This window comes from Melospiza melodia, unplaced genomic scaffold, assembly GCF_035770615.1.
Source record: "Melospiza melodia melodia isolate bMelMel2 unplaced genomic scaffold, bMelMel2.pri scaffold_47, whole genome shotgun sequence".
Taxonomy (NCBI): domain Eukaryota; kingdom Metazoa; phylum Chordata; class Aves; order Passeriformes; family Passerellidae; genus Melospiza; species Melospiza melodia.
This window is the reverse complement of record NW_026948793.1, coordinates 4346822-4361759: the sequence shown is the minus strand read 5'-3', so window position 1 is coordinate 4361759 and position 14938 is coordinate 4346822. Positions and strand designations below refer to the sequence as shown.

At 52.1% G+C, this 14938-nt stretch overlaps 1 protein-coding gene across 1 annotated transcript in view; it reads left to right on the top strand.

The window, feature by feature from the left end:
- The first annotated feature begins 909 nt into the window (after window positions 1–909).
- LOC134413658 (nucleotide exchange factor SIL1-like) overlaps window positions 910–14938 on the top strand; it is a 30302-nt gene continuing 16273 nt past the window's right edge. Inside the window, exon 1 of the mRNA XM_063147718.1 lies at window positions 910–1019. The gene's annotated coding sequence lies outside the window, so the exon portion shown is untranslated. The remainder of the gene's footprint in view (window positions 1020–14938) is intronic.

Below are 14938 nucleotides of genomic sequence, written 5' to 3'. Positions count from 1 at the left end.
TTCACTTCCCTTTGGTAGGAGATGCTCCCTGTCTCCTGCAAGCTGTTACTCTATCCCAAGTATCTTTTTAGGTAAAAGGAAGAGAGAAAGTAAAGGTTGAATAAGAAATCCTCCTCAGAAGGGGGAAGATGAGCAGCTTTGGTCTGTCTGTCCATCTGTGAGCAGCTCTGTGGCTGTTCACCTGCATCCTTGCTGTCCTGGGCAGGCAGAATTCCTGCATTAGGAGAAGAAGAAATGCCATCAAGAGGTAGCAACAAAATATTGCCTCCCTTTGATCCCAGTGCTGGGCTGGCCATTGAGATGTGTTTGGTGAAAACCACTCTGAATTTCCTAACTTTTCTGCATTTAAAACTGAAGGTTAATGTATTCTGTGTATTTTTGTTGGCAGATAGTAGTGATCATAAATTCCTTTTAATACAGTATTTCTACACCAGCACAGCCTTGATGTGCAGCATACCTGGCTGTACTCTGCGGGATGCTTTGATATCCCTTTGGCAGCTGCATTTTATTCTGTCTGCCCTAATCAGACATAATTCCCCTTTCTCCATGTAGCCTCCAAATCCACTCCTAGTGTGGAGTTTTAGTGCTCTGCTAGGACCTGGGCTAGAAGGGAGGGAATCAGTGTCTGCTGGGCTCAGGGTTCCACCTCCACTGTGGATCAGAGCCAGCCTGGCAGCGGAGGGACACCTTGGGTGGCTCAGGGTGGCAATTCTGGGAGGGAAAAGCAGCACTTCAGGGCTGCTGCTGCATGGGAGGAGGTCAGTGGTAGATATCCCACTCCTCACTGTGCAGGATGGGGAGGAGCTGCTCCCAAGGAGGAGCACATGTCTTCAGTTCCCAGTTCCTCCCCAAGCTGGAGCAGTGAAGTGCTCTGAAATAACGTGACCTTTGCTTGCAGGTCAGGCTGTTCCTGCAGGGTCACATGTGCAGCTGAACCTGCAGACAGGAGAGAGAGAAGCCAAACTCCCGGACAGAGAATATGGGGAAGGTGACACGAGAGAAGAGAGAAGAAGAAAAAGGTACAGTTATACAAGGCTTTGGGTTGGGTGGGCTGTGGTATTCATGCCTTTTATTAGAGGCCAGGTTCCCTGGTACACTCAATTCCTGCATCTTCCAGAGACTTCATTGCTGGATGAGGAGCTCAGCAGTGCTGAAAGCAGAGGGCTGTCCTTTGTGTTCCATTTGGGATGGCAGTGGAAGCACCCTGAGTGCACTTTCAGAGCACTTCATGGCTTCTCATGCCACAACATCAAAACAGCTTCCACACAGCCTGTGGAGTTCTGGCAAAGTCTTTGGGTTGTCCTTGATTGGCTGTGTTTGGAGTGTGATGGTTCTCTTTGCGCTTTTTAGGCCAGGCTACTTCCAGGACACTGTCTTTTGGAATTTATCTGCTGCAATCTAAAAACCTTTCTCCCGTACTGCGGTGATGACATCTTGTACTGCAACATGCAAAATGATTTGAGCTTCTGCTCAAACTAATGTTGCCTTAGCTAGGCTGGCATAAAGGTGTAAGAATATCCTAATGGTTGATGCCTCGGCCATATGTGCAATGGTACGGTTTGGGGAAAGTGACATGAGGGATGAGAGAAAGAGGAAAAAGAGACATGCAAGTCATTGGGTTAGATAGCCTGTGAAATTTATGCCGTTTATTGCAGTCCAGAATCTCTGGAGCACATAATTCCTCCTCTTCCTGAGATTTCATTGCTGAGTGAGGAGCCCAGCAGTGCTGAAAGCTGAGGCCTGTCTTTTGTGATCCCTTTGGGATGGCAGTGGAAGTGCTCTGAGTGCACAATCAGAGGCACCTTCATGACTTCTCATGAAACGACACCAATACTAAATGTGCAAGGTGGCTTCCTTGAATGACATGTAGTCCTTTGAAATATCTGCAGGCAGTGGTCTGAAACTGCTTTCTGAGCCTGCTCCTTGGTATCATCTGTGAGGGGCTGAGGGCTGGCCTGAGCCCGGTGCTGTGTCCCACTGGGAGCAGCTGCACAGGCTCACGTGCAGAGCAGGCACTGCCAGAGGCCCTGGAGATCTCACCTGCCCTGCAGCCAGCATTGTCAAGGTGCTGTAAACCTCAGCTGGTGCTGACGTTCCCCTTGGACCCCTTGGTTTAGTCACTATGGGGAATTTCTTTCCTGAAGCCCGTGGGGTTTCCTGCTGGCAGCTGTGCTGGGGATGCTCGGGGAGTGTGGGGCTTTGGGGGCAGCTGCCCGGGCAGGGGCTGAGCTGGGGGCCCTGTTGGGCCCATGGCCCCCAGCAGCAGCAGCAGCAGCAGCAGCAGCAGCAGGCGCAGGGCCCAAAGCCCCGTGCTCCCTGGCCAGCACAGGCTGCCCTGTCCCTGCAGCTGTCACCCGAGTGGGGCCCAGGGGCCAGTGGCCGCTGGCAGCAGCCGGAATGCGGGCAGGGTGAGGATGCCCTGGCCTGGCTTTTGTCTCTGGAACAATGCGGGCTCAGGGCAGTGCAGAGCAGGCTGGGAAGCAGAGCCCAGGGCCTTTGGAGGCTGCAAGGCTTAAAGATCAGCCCCTGCAGCAGCCCAGGTGCAGGTGGCCCAGTTGCCAAGGGCTTGAGAGCGTGCAGGTGGATTTTGCATGGCTGTGGCCTGACGGCGGCTCTGGGCCCAGGAGTGCCTGTGTCTGCAGCAGGAAGGGTGGCTGAAGGTTTGCTGCCTGCTTTGGTGGCATGGCTGCAGGGGCCAGTGCTGTGAGAGCTCCCTGTGTGAGAGTTGGTGAGAGCTGAGCTCTTGGGGACAGCGCTGTGCCCCAGGCCAGGAAGAGCAGCAGTGCCCAGTGCCAGGAGTGGTGTCAGTGGGAGCCCCTGTGCACAGGGACCCCCAGCCCCGGTGTGGCCGTGCCAACACCCCCAGGGACCTCCAGCCCCGGGAACGCGGAACAAGTGGAACCCACAAGTGTGCAAAGGCTGCCTGTGCCCAAAGGAATGGCCAAGAGAAGTCAGGTTTTAAAAAGAAACAGTATTTATTTGCCAAAGATCGGCAAATCTTGGATTTACACAACATGTGTCATTATAACAATTGTTATAACAACAACAACACCAACAATGTACAGAACATATTTACATGGGATCCGATGGGCTAACAATCTTCACAACGTATTTACAGAGAACTTCAAATGGAAGGAACGTATTTGCAGAAATCTTCTAAACTTTCAAACGTATTTACAGAAATCTTCAAAAGTTTCAAACGTATTTACAAAGGTGTGGCATCTGTGCCATCATGTGTATCAGTCCTGGAAAAAAGGAAGCAGCAGAGCTGGGCTCAGCTGGCAGCACTGGGCCCAGCAGGGCTGGCAGCTGGGCCCCAGGGGCTGGGCCGGGGCTGGCAGGGCTGGCGTGGCCCCAGGCAAGCACAGGGCAGGCCGGGGCTGGTGCTTGTGGCAGCACAATCCAGGCCCCCTGCGGGCACCGTGTCCCTGAGCGGGGCCATCCAGCCCAGCCCCAGCCTGGCATCAGGGGACCCAGTGTGTGTGTGGGCAGGGCGTGGGAAGCGTCTGCCTGTCTTACCTGTGGGGCTGCATCTTTATCCAAGGACCATGGGCTCCTCCTCATCCTTTATGTCAACTTCCATCTCCTCTGTGTTATCCTCCTCATCCACCTCCATCTCTTCGATGTTGTCCTCCTCGTCTACTTCCATGTCCTCAACAGGGGAGGACATGGAAGTAGAGGAGGAGTCCACCTCCATCATCTCTTCCTCATCCAGGCCCAGGTCCACTTCCATGTCCTCCACAGTGTCTCTGTCAGTCTGCAAGGGGCAGCACAATCTCCCAGTGGGCTTCCTGTCCCACACCATCCATTGCCACATGGCTGCAGCCTGCCCAAGCTGGGTGCCCCCTGCCTGGCATGGCACTGTACCTCCATTGGCACAGAAGAGCACATTGTGCTGGGATTGGCGCTCCAGAGCCGGCGGCAGGGAAAGCCCAGGCAGCAGCAGCAGCTCAGCGCTGAGGGTCAGAGTGCAGGGTGAGCAGCAACTGACCCTTGGCAGCCGGTGAAGTGTCGGCTGTGCTCGTTTCCAGGTCCTGGACGTTCCACCTGGAACCCTCTGGGAGCTGTGATGTCACTGAAGTTTCAGGGGTGCTGTGCAGAGGGAGATGGGGACTGCAGAATGATCAAATCCTTGAATGGTTTGGCTTGGAAGGGACCCTTAAGATGATGTGGTTCCAAGCTGAGCAAGCTCCCAGCAGAGCAGGTTGCTGCGGCCCCTGTCCCACCTGGCCTTGGATATTGCTGGGGATGGGGCCTCTCCACAGCCTCTCTGCACTGGTCCCTGTGTCAGGGACAAGCACGCTGAGAGTAAAGAACTTCTTCCCATCATCAAACCTCTTCCAACTCTTGCAGTTTTATCCCATTCTCCCTTGTCCTGTCACTACAGTTCTTGACCAAGAGTCCTCTCCCACTTCCCTGTGGGTCAGGCTGTTCCTGCAGGGTCACACGTTTGGCCTAATCTGCAGACAGGAGAGAGAGAAGCCAAGTTCCCAGTAAGAGAGAATTGGGAAAGTGACATGAGAGATGAGAGAAGACGGGAAATGTAGAAAAATGCAAAGTATTGGCTTGGGTGGGCACCGGGATTCATGCCTTTTATTAGAGGCCAGGTTCCCTGGTGCACTCAGTTCCTGCCTGTCCTGAGGCTTTATTGCTGGGAGAGGAGCTCAGCAGTGCTGAAAGCTGAGGCCTGTCCTTTGTGTTCCCTTTGAGATGGCAGTGGAAGTGCCCTGAGTGCAGATTGAGAGGCACCTTCATGGCTTGTCATGCCACAACACCAATACTAAATGTGCAAGGTGGCTTCCTTGAATGACATGTAGTCCTTTGAAATATCTGCAGGCAGTGGTCTGAAACTGCTTTCTGAGCCTGCTCCTTGGTATCATCTGTGAGGGGCTGAGGGCTGGCCTGAGCCCGGTGCTGTGTCCCACTGGGAGCAGCCGCACAGGCTCACGTGCAGAGCAGGCACTGCCAGAGGCCCTGGAGATCTCACCTGCTCTGCAGCCAGCATTGTCAAGGTGCTGTAAACATCAGCTTGTGCTGACTTTCCCCTTGGACCCCTTGGTTTAGTCACTATGGGGAATTTCTTTCCTGAAGCCCGTGGGGTTTCCCGCTGGCAGCTGTGCTGGGGATGCTCGGGGAGTGTGGGGCTTTGTGAGGAGCTGCCCGGGCAGGGGCTGAGCTTGGGGACCTGTTGGGCCCATGGCCCCCAGCAGCAGCAGCAGCAGCAGCAGCAGCAGCAGCAGCAGCAGCAGCAGGCGCAGGGCCCAAAGCCCCGTGCCCCCTGGCCAGCACAGGCTGCCCTGTCCCTGCAGCTGTCACCCGAGTGGGGCCCAGGGGCCAGTGGCCGCTGGCAGCAGCAGGAATGCGAGCAGGGTGAGGATGCCCTGGCTTGGCTTTTGTCTCTGGAACAATGCGGGCTCAGGGCAGTGCAGAGCAGGCTGGGAAGCAGAGCCCAGGGCCTTTGGAGGCTGCAAGGCTTAAAGATCAGCCCCTGCAGCAGCCCAGGTGCAGGTGGCCCAGTTGCCAAGGGCTTGAGAGCGTGCAGGTGGATTTTGCATGGCTGTGGCCTGACGGCGGCTCTGGGCCCAGGAGTGCCTGTGTCTGCAGCAGGAAGGGTGGCTGAAGGTTTGCTGCCAGCTTTGGTGGCATGGCTGCAGGGGCCAGTGCTGTGAGAGCTCCCTGTGTGAGAGCTGGTGAGAGCTGAGCTCTTGGGGACAGCGCTGTGCCCCAGGCCAGGAAGAGCAGCAGTGCCCAGTGCCAGGAGTGGTGTCAGTGGGAGCCCCTGTGCACAGGGACCCCCAGCCCCGGTGTGGCCGTGCCAACACCCCCAGGGACCTCCAGCCCCGGGAACGCGGAACAAGTGGAACCCACAAGTGTGCAAAGGCTGCCTGTGCCCAAAGGAATGGCCAAGAGAAGTCAGGTTTTAAAAAGAAACAGTATTTATTTGCCAAAGATCGGCAAATCTTGGATTTACACAACATGTGTCATTATAACAATTGTTATAACAACAACAACACCAACAATGTACAGAACATATTTACACGGGATCCGATGGGCTAACAATCTTCAAAACGTATTTACAGAGAACTTCAAATGGAAGGAACGTATTTGCAGAAATCTTCTAAACTTTCAAACGTATTTACAGAATTCTTCAAAAGTTTCAAATGTATTTACAAAGGCGTGGCATCTGTGCCATCATGAGTATCAGTCCTGGAAAAAAGGAAGCAGCAGAGCTGGGCTCAGCTGGCAGCACTGCGCCCAGCAGGGCTGGCAACTGGGCCCCAGGGGCTGGGCTGGGGCTGGCAGGGCTGGCGTGGCCCCAGGCAATCACAGGGCAGGCCGGGGCTGGTGCTTGTGGCAGCACAATCCAGGCCCCCTGCGGGCACCGTGTCCCTGAGCGGGGCCATCCAGCCCAGCCCCAGCCTGGCGTCAGGGGACCCAGTGTGTGTGTGGGCAGGGCGTGGGAAGCGTCTGCCTGTCTTACCTGTGGGGCTGCATCTTCATCCAAGGACCATGGGCTCCTCCTCATCCTTTATGTCAACTTCCATCTCCTCTGTGTTATCCTCCTCATCCACCTCCATCTCTTCGATGTTGTCCTCCTCGTCTACTTCCATGTCCTCAACAGGGGAGGACATGGAAGTAGAGGAGGAGTCCACCTCCATCATCTCTTCCTCATCCAGGCCCAGGTCCACTTCCATGTCCTCCACAGTGTCTCTGTCAGTCTGCAAGGGGCAGCACAATCTCCCAGTGGGCTTCCTGTCCCACACCATCCATTGCCACATGGCTGCAGCCTGCCCAAGCTGGGTGCCCCCTGCCTGGCATGGCACTGTACCTCCATTGGCACAGAAGAGCACATTGTGCTGGGATTGGCGCTCCAGAGCCGGCGGCAGGGAAAGCCCAGGCAGCAGCAGCAGCTCAGCGCTGAGGGTCAGAGTGCAGGGTGAGCAGCAACTGACCCTTGGCAGCCAGTGAACTGTCTGCTGTGCTCGTTTCCAGGTCCTGGACGTTCCACCTGGAACCCTCTGGGAGCTGTGATGTCACTGAAGTTTCAGGGGTGCTGTGCAGAGGGAGATGGGGACTGCAGAATGATCAAATCCTTGAATGGTTTGGCTTGGAAGGGACCCTTAAGATGATGTGGTTCCAAGCTGATCAAGCTCCCAGCAGAGCAGGTTGCTGTAACCCCTGTCCCACCTGGGCTTGGACGTTGCTGGGGATGGGGCATCCACAGCCTCTCTGCACTGGCCCCTGTGTCAGAGACAAGCACCCTGAGAGTAAAGAACTTCTTCCCATCATCAAATCTCTTCTACCTCTTGGAGTTTGATCCCATTCCCCCTTGTCCTGTCACTACATTTCCTGACCAAGGGTCTTCTCCCACTTCCCTGTAGGTCAGGCTGTTCCTGCAGGGTCACACATGTGGCCTAACCTGCAGACAGGAGAGAGAGAAGCCAAGTTCTCAGTCAGAAAAAAATGCAGAATGTGGCTTGAGAACTGAGAGAATAAGGTAAAAGAAAATACATGCAGGGATTTGGGTTGCGTGGGCTGTGGGATTCATGCCCTTTATTAGAGGCCTGGTCCCTGTTGCACTCAGTTCCTGTGTATCAGCCTGCCCACAGCAACGTCTGTGAGGGACCTGCACTCGCAGTGGTGGGAATCGGCTTGCTTGGATGGGTGATGGATGAGGCAAGAGAGGGATCGTTGTGTGGAAATTGACATAGTCTGGATTGTGCTGAAGAGGGTCCTGGAATGGAGACAAAATGGGGCTGGGCACACAATGTGGGGGTGAACAGCGCAGGATCATTACAGTAAGCCAGGACCAAATTGATACAAGAGAGTTGGAACGTTCTGAGGGAGAACATATAAGGAAAATGCAGCAGTTGAACTGGGTGATGCCAGCAAAACATGCTGCATCACCATGAGCCTGCAAATGCCCATGGGCGACACCATTGCATTCGGAGCGGCGACTTTTTTTACCTTGGTCACTTTGCCCTTAGGTATTACAGTTTCAGTGGTAGGCCCCTGGGCCCTCACATCTCCCCCTTTTTGTTGTCTATAAAGAAGGCTTCTGCCATAGGCTTTTGGAGGTATTAAGCAAAAAAGGATAAAATAACCAACCCAATGAATACAAGAAACAAAGCCCACACAACAGTCTTAACTAAAGATGAAAGCCAGCCTTGCAACCCCCTGTGTTTGCAAAATCCAGTGAACCAGTCGTTGTTGCCTTCTATCTGGATCTTGTTTCCTTGATCTTTTAGCCGCTGGATGCCCTGGTGTACTGACTCCCTATGTGACAGCAGGTAGAAAAAACACCTGCCTTCAAATGCCTGACAGCCATGGCCATTGTGGCTTGTCTGTGGAAGCGCCCAGTTGAAGGCATGTGGCTCAGTAAGGAGCATCCAGATTCCTGCTGCAGCGACTACAAACGGCTGCATCCTCTGACTTTAGCTGATTTATTTTCTGGAGGCTTGGATTGCCTAAAAGTAAACAGATAAATAGATTAGAAGATGAAACTTAAGTTGTGTTCCCACTAAACTTTCTCTTCTGTAAGCCAAGGGTATGAACACAGCTTATTAGAAGAATCATATATCAATGCTTAAATATAATTTTTACAAAGGTTAATTCATATATCCTGGTTAGTGGTGTCTGAGCTATCTTGGTTTTGGTGTGTGTGGTCAACGCTGCTTAGAAGATCTTCTTCTGTCCTTCTCCTTCTTCTTTTCCAGGCAGCCACTGTCTCTCTTAGGCTTTCATTCTGTACTTCTGATGGTGGCTCTGGTGTTTGCCTCACCGTTTCCAGAAAGAGTTTTTATGTATTTTGCTGGGATTCCAACTCAGGAATGTTGCTGTAGAGACAAGGGCAACTTCTCTTCCCCAAGTAAATAATGGAAAAGGGCCCATAAATTGTTTAGATTCAGGGTCTTTGATCAACACAGGTGGCTGTTGTTTTAATTGGGCTGCAGTTGAATTAGTAAAATGCATGATGATGGGGGGAGTTGGCTCCATAAATGAGTTGTTCAAAAAGTTGAATATGTAAAAGGCCTTGGCCAGTCTCTCAATGGAAGATAATATCTGCACTCCCCAGATCAGTTGATCAAGGATCCTTTTGATGGATCAGTTGGCCCTCTCAGCTATGGACTGTCCTGTGGTGGAGTGTGGCATGCCTGTGACATGTTTTATACCCCAGTGGTGAGAAACTTGTTGGAATCAGTGTGAGGTATAAGCAGGAGCATTATCAGTTTTAATTTCCCGTGGAACTGCTAAGGTGGAAAAAACAAAAAAGTAAAGTTTTATAGCATCATCTTTTGATTTTTCACCAGCATTGGCAGAGGCAAAAATCCCACTGGAAAAGGTTTTGATTGAGACATGGATGTATTTTCATCTGGCAAAAGAGGCTGAGTGTGTGATGTCTGATTGCCAGATGTGGAGACTCTCTAGTCCTCTTGGATTGACTTCAGCTCTGACAGAAGCAAGGCCATGTTCTGACAATTTGGGCAGGTGGCTACAATGGATCTTGCCAGGTCTCGGGTAATTTTGAACATCCTGTGCAGCACAGAAATGGTTTGATGGTAGAATTGGTGGCTCATCTTTGCCTGTTTAAAGACTGTCTAAGGCGTATTGCAGTGGTTCAGATGTTCGAAGTAGGCAATTGAGGTGCTCCTGAGTGAGAAGTAAGTATATATTCACAAGGTCTCTTCCTGCAAGGGAACACTGATGTTTTCTACCTTTCCTGATTAGTTGTGCAATAATTTTCTGTGGGGTTGTTATCATTTTAGTAGGTTGGTGAGATCTGAAAACACATTCAATTATTATCAGAGGATCTGAGATAGTTGAGTCCCACTGAAACAAAAATATATGGAATTTTGGACTTACACCAAGGATTGCCAGGGAGAAAGGAAAAGTAGTGTGGTATCTGTGTGCCTGTTTAGTTTGAATCACCCTGGATACTTCTGTACAGCTGCTTCTGCCTGTGGTGTCAGTGATCACGGGAATCGAATCCTTCACTGCCTTTAAGGAGCAGGAACAGTGGCATGAGTTCTTCTGTGGTGATTCCCAGCAGTGAACTGACCCAACTGATGCTTCCACAGAGTTGGTGGAGTTCTTGCAGAGTCTTTGGGATGTCCTTGATGTGCAGTGTTTGGGGTGTGATGGTTCTCTCTGTGCTTTTTAGGCCGAGTTGCTTCCAGTGGGGTGTCTTTTGGACTTTATTTACTGCAATCTCAAAACCTTTCTGCTCTACTGCCGTGATGACATCTTGTACTGCAATGTCCAAAATTATTTGAGCTTCTGCACAAACTAATTTATGGTCCATATAATGAAAAATGATAGCATTAGGACATCTTTTCCACCTGGGCGAGGGAATTTAAGCTGCAAGGCATTGACAAGTAGTTGGGCTCTTCTCCATTTCTTTGAGGCAACGCAGTCCGTGGGTTCCTCTGTTAAGGTGCTTGTCGATTTGGGGACGGAAAAGGCAAACAAGGGGCTTTCATTGGGGTGCAAGCAGAAGTCAAAAGAGCAGTCATTTAGATGTATAACAACCATCTGCCAAAATTGATGTAACTTGGAGGCTGAGGGCAGGCTGGACTGGAGGGCACCCATGTCCTCAATGACCTTGTTGATTTTCCTGAGGTCCTGCAGGAGCCGCCTCTTGTCTTTGCCAGGCTTTTTTATGTCAAACACAGGCGCATTGCAGGGGCTAGTAGATGGTACAACGTGGCCCACAGACAGCTGCTGCTGCACAAGGGACTGCAGGGCCTTTAACTTTCTGCCTGGGAGTACCCTCTGATCCACCCATATGGGGTCGTTGGTCTTCCAGGTTAACTGAAGTGTGGCGTGCTGCTCGATTGCCCCATCTAGAAATCTTGAGGTGTTGATATGATCTCTAGCCTTGTCCCCCTTTGAGACAAGAGGTCTTTTCTCTAATTGTTATTGGTGCCCAGGTGACGAATGATCTTCCTGTACCACTGTGCCCTCAGGACCTTCCATGCACATGGTACCTTGACTCCAGAAGCTGGTAGTGGCTCTCCCAATGCCAATAATCAATTCAGAAGCTGGAACCAGTGGCCATTCTTTTTGCCAATCAGAGAGGGAAATTATGGTGATGCCAGCTCCTGTATCTAATAGTCCTGAAAGACATCTCTTTCTCCCTTTACATGACAAAGCACACTTTAGAATGGATCTATTTCTGCCCATAATCTGTGCCCACATCACCATTGGATCAGCTGGTGTGGTGTTCATGTCCCGTGGGAGGTAGGCTCTGGCTATAACTGTTCCTTTTGGAATGAAAAGTGCGGGTAATAAGCATAAAGCCTGGACAGGTATCTCCTGCAAAGACGTCAAGGCGAGTATCTCAGGTAGTACAGTGAGTGTCTCCATCCCTTCCCCGGTGTTGGTTTAAATCAAAATGTCTCTGGGCCGTTCTTCAGGCCTGTATTTGCTTATGGGAATATGGTGAGCATAAATATCGTGGATTGGAATTGAAAAGGCTCTTAGCAGCTGCCTTTGGGTTCCAGGGCAGAGCTGTCTTCTGTCGAGTTTTCTGCAGCGATCGAGCTGTCCTGCTGGATCTGAGAAGGGCCCTGTGCTGGTTCTCCACGATGATGGGTAGAGTAGGGCAGAACAGCCTCGCATTTGGTGTCATTGCGCAGGGCCTTTCTGCATCTGTGTGGGGTTTCCTGCAGGCCAGTGGTTTAGCTGGTGTTGGAAAGCGTGTGGACGAGGGGGGCAGTGAGGACAGTGGCTGTGACAGCTAGAAGGTCCCTGCTAACACCCTGTATTTTTACGATTCTGTCAAAAATGCCTCATCTCCCCATCTCCCTAGATTTAAAGCAAGGTCCTTTTTCATGTGTATGTCAGGGTATAGCTTGGGAGGCTACTAGCACCTCTACTACCCTCTACCCTCTACCCTCACTGGTAGCCTTATGTAGGCTGGCATCACAGTGTAAGGATGCCCTGAGTGTGCATGCCTCGACCATTTGTGCGATGGTAGGTTTTGGGGTGAGGGGTAGAGAGGGTAATATGTCTTTTCAGGTGTTGTTAAGATTTGTTTCAGCAAGGGTAGGAAGTAGTACCTTCCTGAATTTTAGATGTTCAACTTGCTTCTCTATTGCTTGTGTAAGGCGGTCACTAAAATTTATAAAGTATTCCCAGGTCCCTGCAGATTGTCTGTGAAATCTAGAGTAGGTGTTGCTCCATTGGGTGTCTGCATGAGAGCTGTGTTTGCAGCACTTTTATCTCTTCTAACACAGCTCAGGAAGGTGTCTTGCGTGATTCGCAGGTTTAATGAAATATTCCTCCCTGGCTAGATGGACTAGTGTTAGGTGTGCCCGCCTGTCTTCCCTAGCATAGTGTTTTAATAGTTGTTGTATTAGATTTTTCCCCATTCCTTCTCACAGAACAAATTCAGTGGAGAAAGTAGGATGTGCATAAAATGGTGCAGATTGTGAGCCCCATTACATGTGAAGCAATGACTCCATTTAAGAAATTATTAAAATACAGTGAGCCTGTCCCATGGTCTTTCGCTGCTTTATAACGGTCTTTCATCTCCCGTGTGTGACAGCTTCCCATTGGGGGTTAGCCCCCCTCTGGTACTGCACCGGTGCTGCTTGTATTTTAGCTACCAATTCCCAGTCCCCCTCTTCAGCTGCCAGCTTCTCCATCCTCTGCCAAGAATCCTCAGGCTCATGCTGAAGGTGGGATGAACCTTCCCTCTCCTCTCCAGAAGAGGGAACTTGGTCTCTGGCAGAGGAGCGGGGCCTTGGGGTGCCTGGCCAGGCCCGGTTTTGTGGGCCTTTGGTAGCCAAGATGGCGGCCTTCCGGTTACCGCCCCTCACACTTCCGGCTCTGACAGTGTGGGATCCGCAACGGGGCTGAGTTGGAGGGGGTAGGGCAGCGGGAGTAGGCAAGGAAGCGCTGGATCCCAATGCAGGGGTGGTTCCTGATGCAGGGGTAGGACCCAAACAGGGGGAAGACCCGATGAGAGAGCTGGGGGTGGGAGGGAGTTTGACATTGACAACCCCTTCCAAAGGAGGGACTCCATTTTGTGAGCTATCTGAGGGGGATCCAGGGAGGAGAGGTACTGGAGAATGGGTTAGGGTAGAATCCAGGCCTGTGTGATCACTACAGACGTGGGCAGGGGGTAGAGAAGGAGGGAAGATGTCAGACAGCAGGTGGCTTGTCTGTGCTTTACAGCAGTTTCCGTCTCTCATCCTTATCTTGGTATCAGTGGGGTCAGGAATTCCAGGGGCAGGAAAGAGTCTGGGTTGAATATTAGAACTTTGAACCTTTCAGAAAACTCTATAAATCATATGAAAAAGTGGGGAAAATTTTGCAACTCTTCTAACACCCTGAGTTTTCTAAAAATAGAGACTTTCCCTAACTCAGTCCCAGAATGCTATAAGATGAACAGAACACACAAAAATGACTGGGAACTCTTTAAAGAGCCAATGAACAAGCAACTTCCAACTTCCCTTAGCAACAGTCTTTCCCTCTAAAAGGAGAACTCCCTAACTCGAAATTATGTATCCCTCTCATCTTTGGATAATTTGTTACCCAGAGCTGCCCATGATGTAAAGGGTGGCCCACCCAGAGGACTAAAAAATCACCCAAGGATGCTGCACTGCAGGCGGCTGTCTCCCCATTGATTGCTCTGGTGGCTCTGGATGCAGAGGTTTCAAAATGTCCCCTGAGCTTCAGCAGCTGAGCCAGCCCTCATCCCTCATGCTGCTGGAGGGTGCCAACGGTGCATTCAGCAAGCCTTGATAAAACTGATAAAACATTGTATTTTGAGGGCTGTCTCACTTCACTTTAATTTGTCATTTTTGTCGTGAGGTATTATAGTTCCAGTAATAGGCCCCTGGGCCTGCAAACCCTGCGTCCTCCTGAGATATCATTGCTAGTAAGGAGCTCAGAAGTGCTGAAAGCTGAGGCCTGTCCTTTGTGCTCCCCTTGGGATGGCAGTGGAAGTGCCCTGAGTGCAGATTGAGAGGCACCTTGATGGCTTGTCATGCCACAACACCAATACTAAATGTGCAAGGTGGCTTCCTTGAATGACATGTAGTCCTTTGAAATATCTGCAGGCAGTGGTCTGAAACTGCTTTCTGAGCCTGCTCCTTGGGATCATCTGTGAGGGGCTGAGGGCTGGCCTGAGCCCGGTGCTGTGTCCCACTGGGAGCAGCCGCACAGGCTCACGTGCAGAGCAGGCACTGCCAGAGGCCCTGGAGATCTCACCTGCTCTGCAGCCAGCATTGTCAAGGTGCTGTAAACATCAGCTTGTGCTGACTTTCCCCTTGGACCCCTTGGTTTAGTCACTATGGGGAATTTCTTTCCTGAAGCCCGTGGGGTTTCCCGCTGGCAGCTGTGCTGGGGATGCTCGGGGAGTGTGGGGCTTTGTGAGGAGCTGCCCGGGCAGGGGCTGAGCTTGGGGACCTGTTGGGCCCATGCCCCCCAGCAGCAGCAGCAGCAGCAGCAGCAGCAGCAGCAGCAGGCGCAGGGCCCAAAGCCCCGTGCCCCCTGGCCAGCACAGGCTGCCCTGTCCCTGCAGCTGTCACCCGAGTGGGGCCCAGGGGCCAGTGGCTGCTGGCAGCAGCAGGAATGCGAGCAGGGTGAGGATGCCCTGGCTTGGCTTTTGTCTCTGGAACAATGCGGGCTCAGGGCAGTGCAGAGCAGGCTGGGAAGCAGAGCCCAGGGCCTTTGGAGGCTGCAAGGCTTAAAGATCAGCCCCTGCAGCAGCCCAGGTGCAGGTGGCCCAGTTGCCAAGGCTGTGGTGGGCTTGAGAGCGTGCAGGTGGATTTTGCATGGCTGTGGCCTGACGGCGGCTCTGGGCCCAGGAGTGCCTGTGTCTGCAGCAGGAAGGGTGGCTGAAGGTTTGCTGCCAGCTTTGGTGGCATGGCTGCAGGGGCCAGTGCTGTGAGAGCTCCCTGTGTGAGAGCTGGTGAGAGCTGAGCTC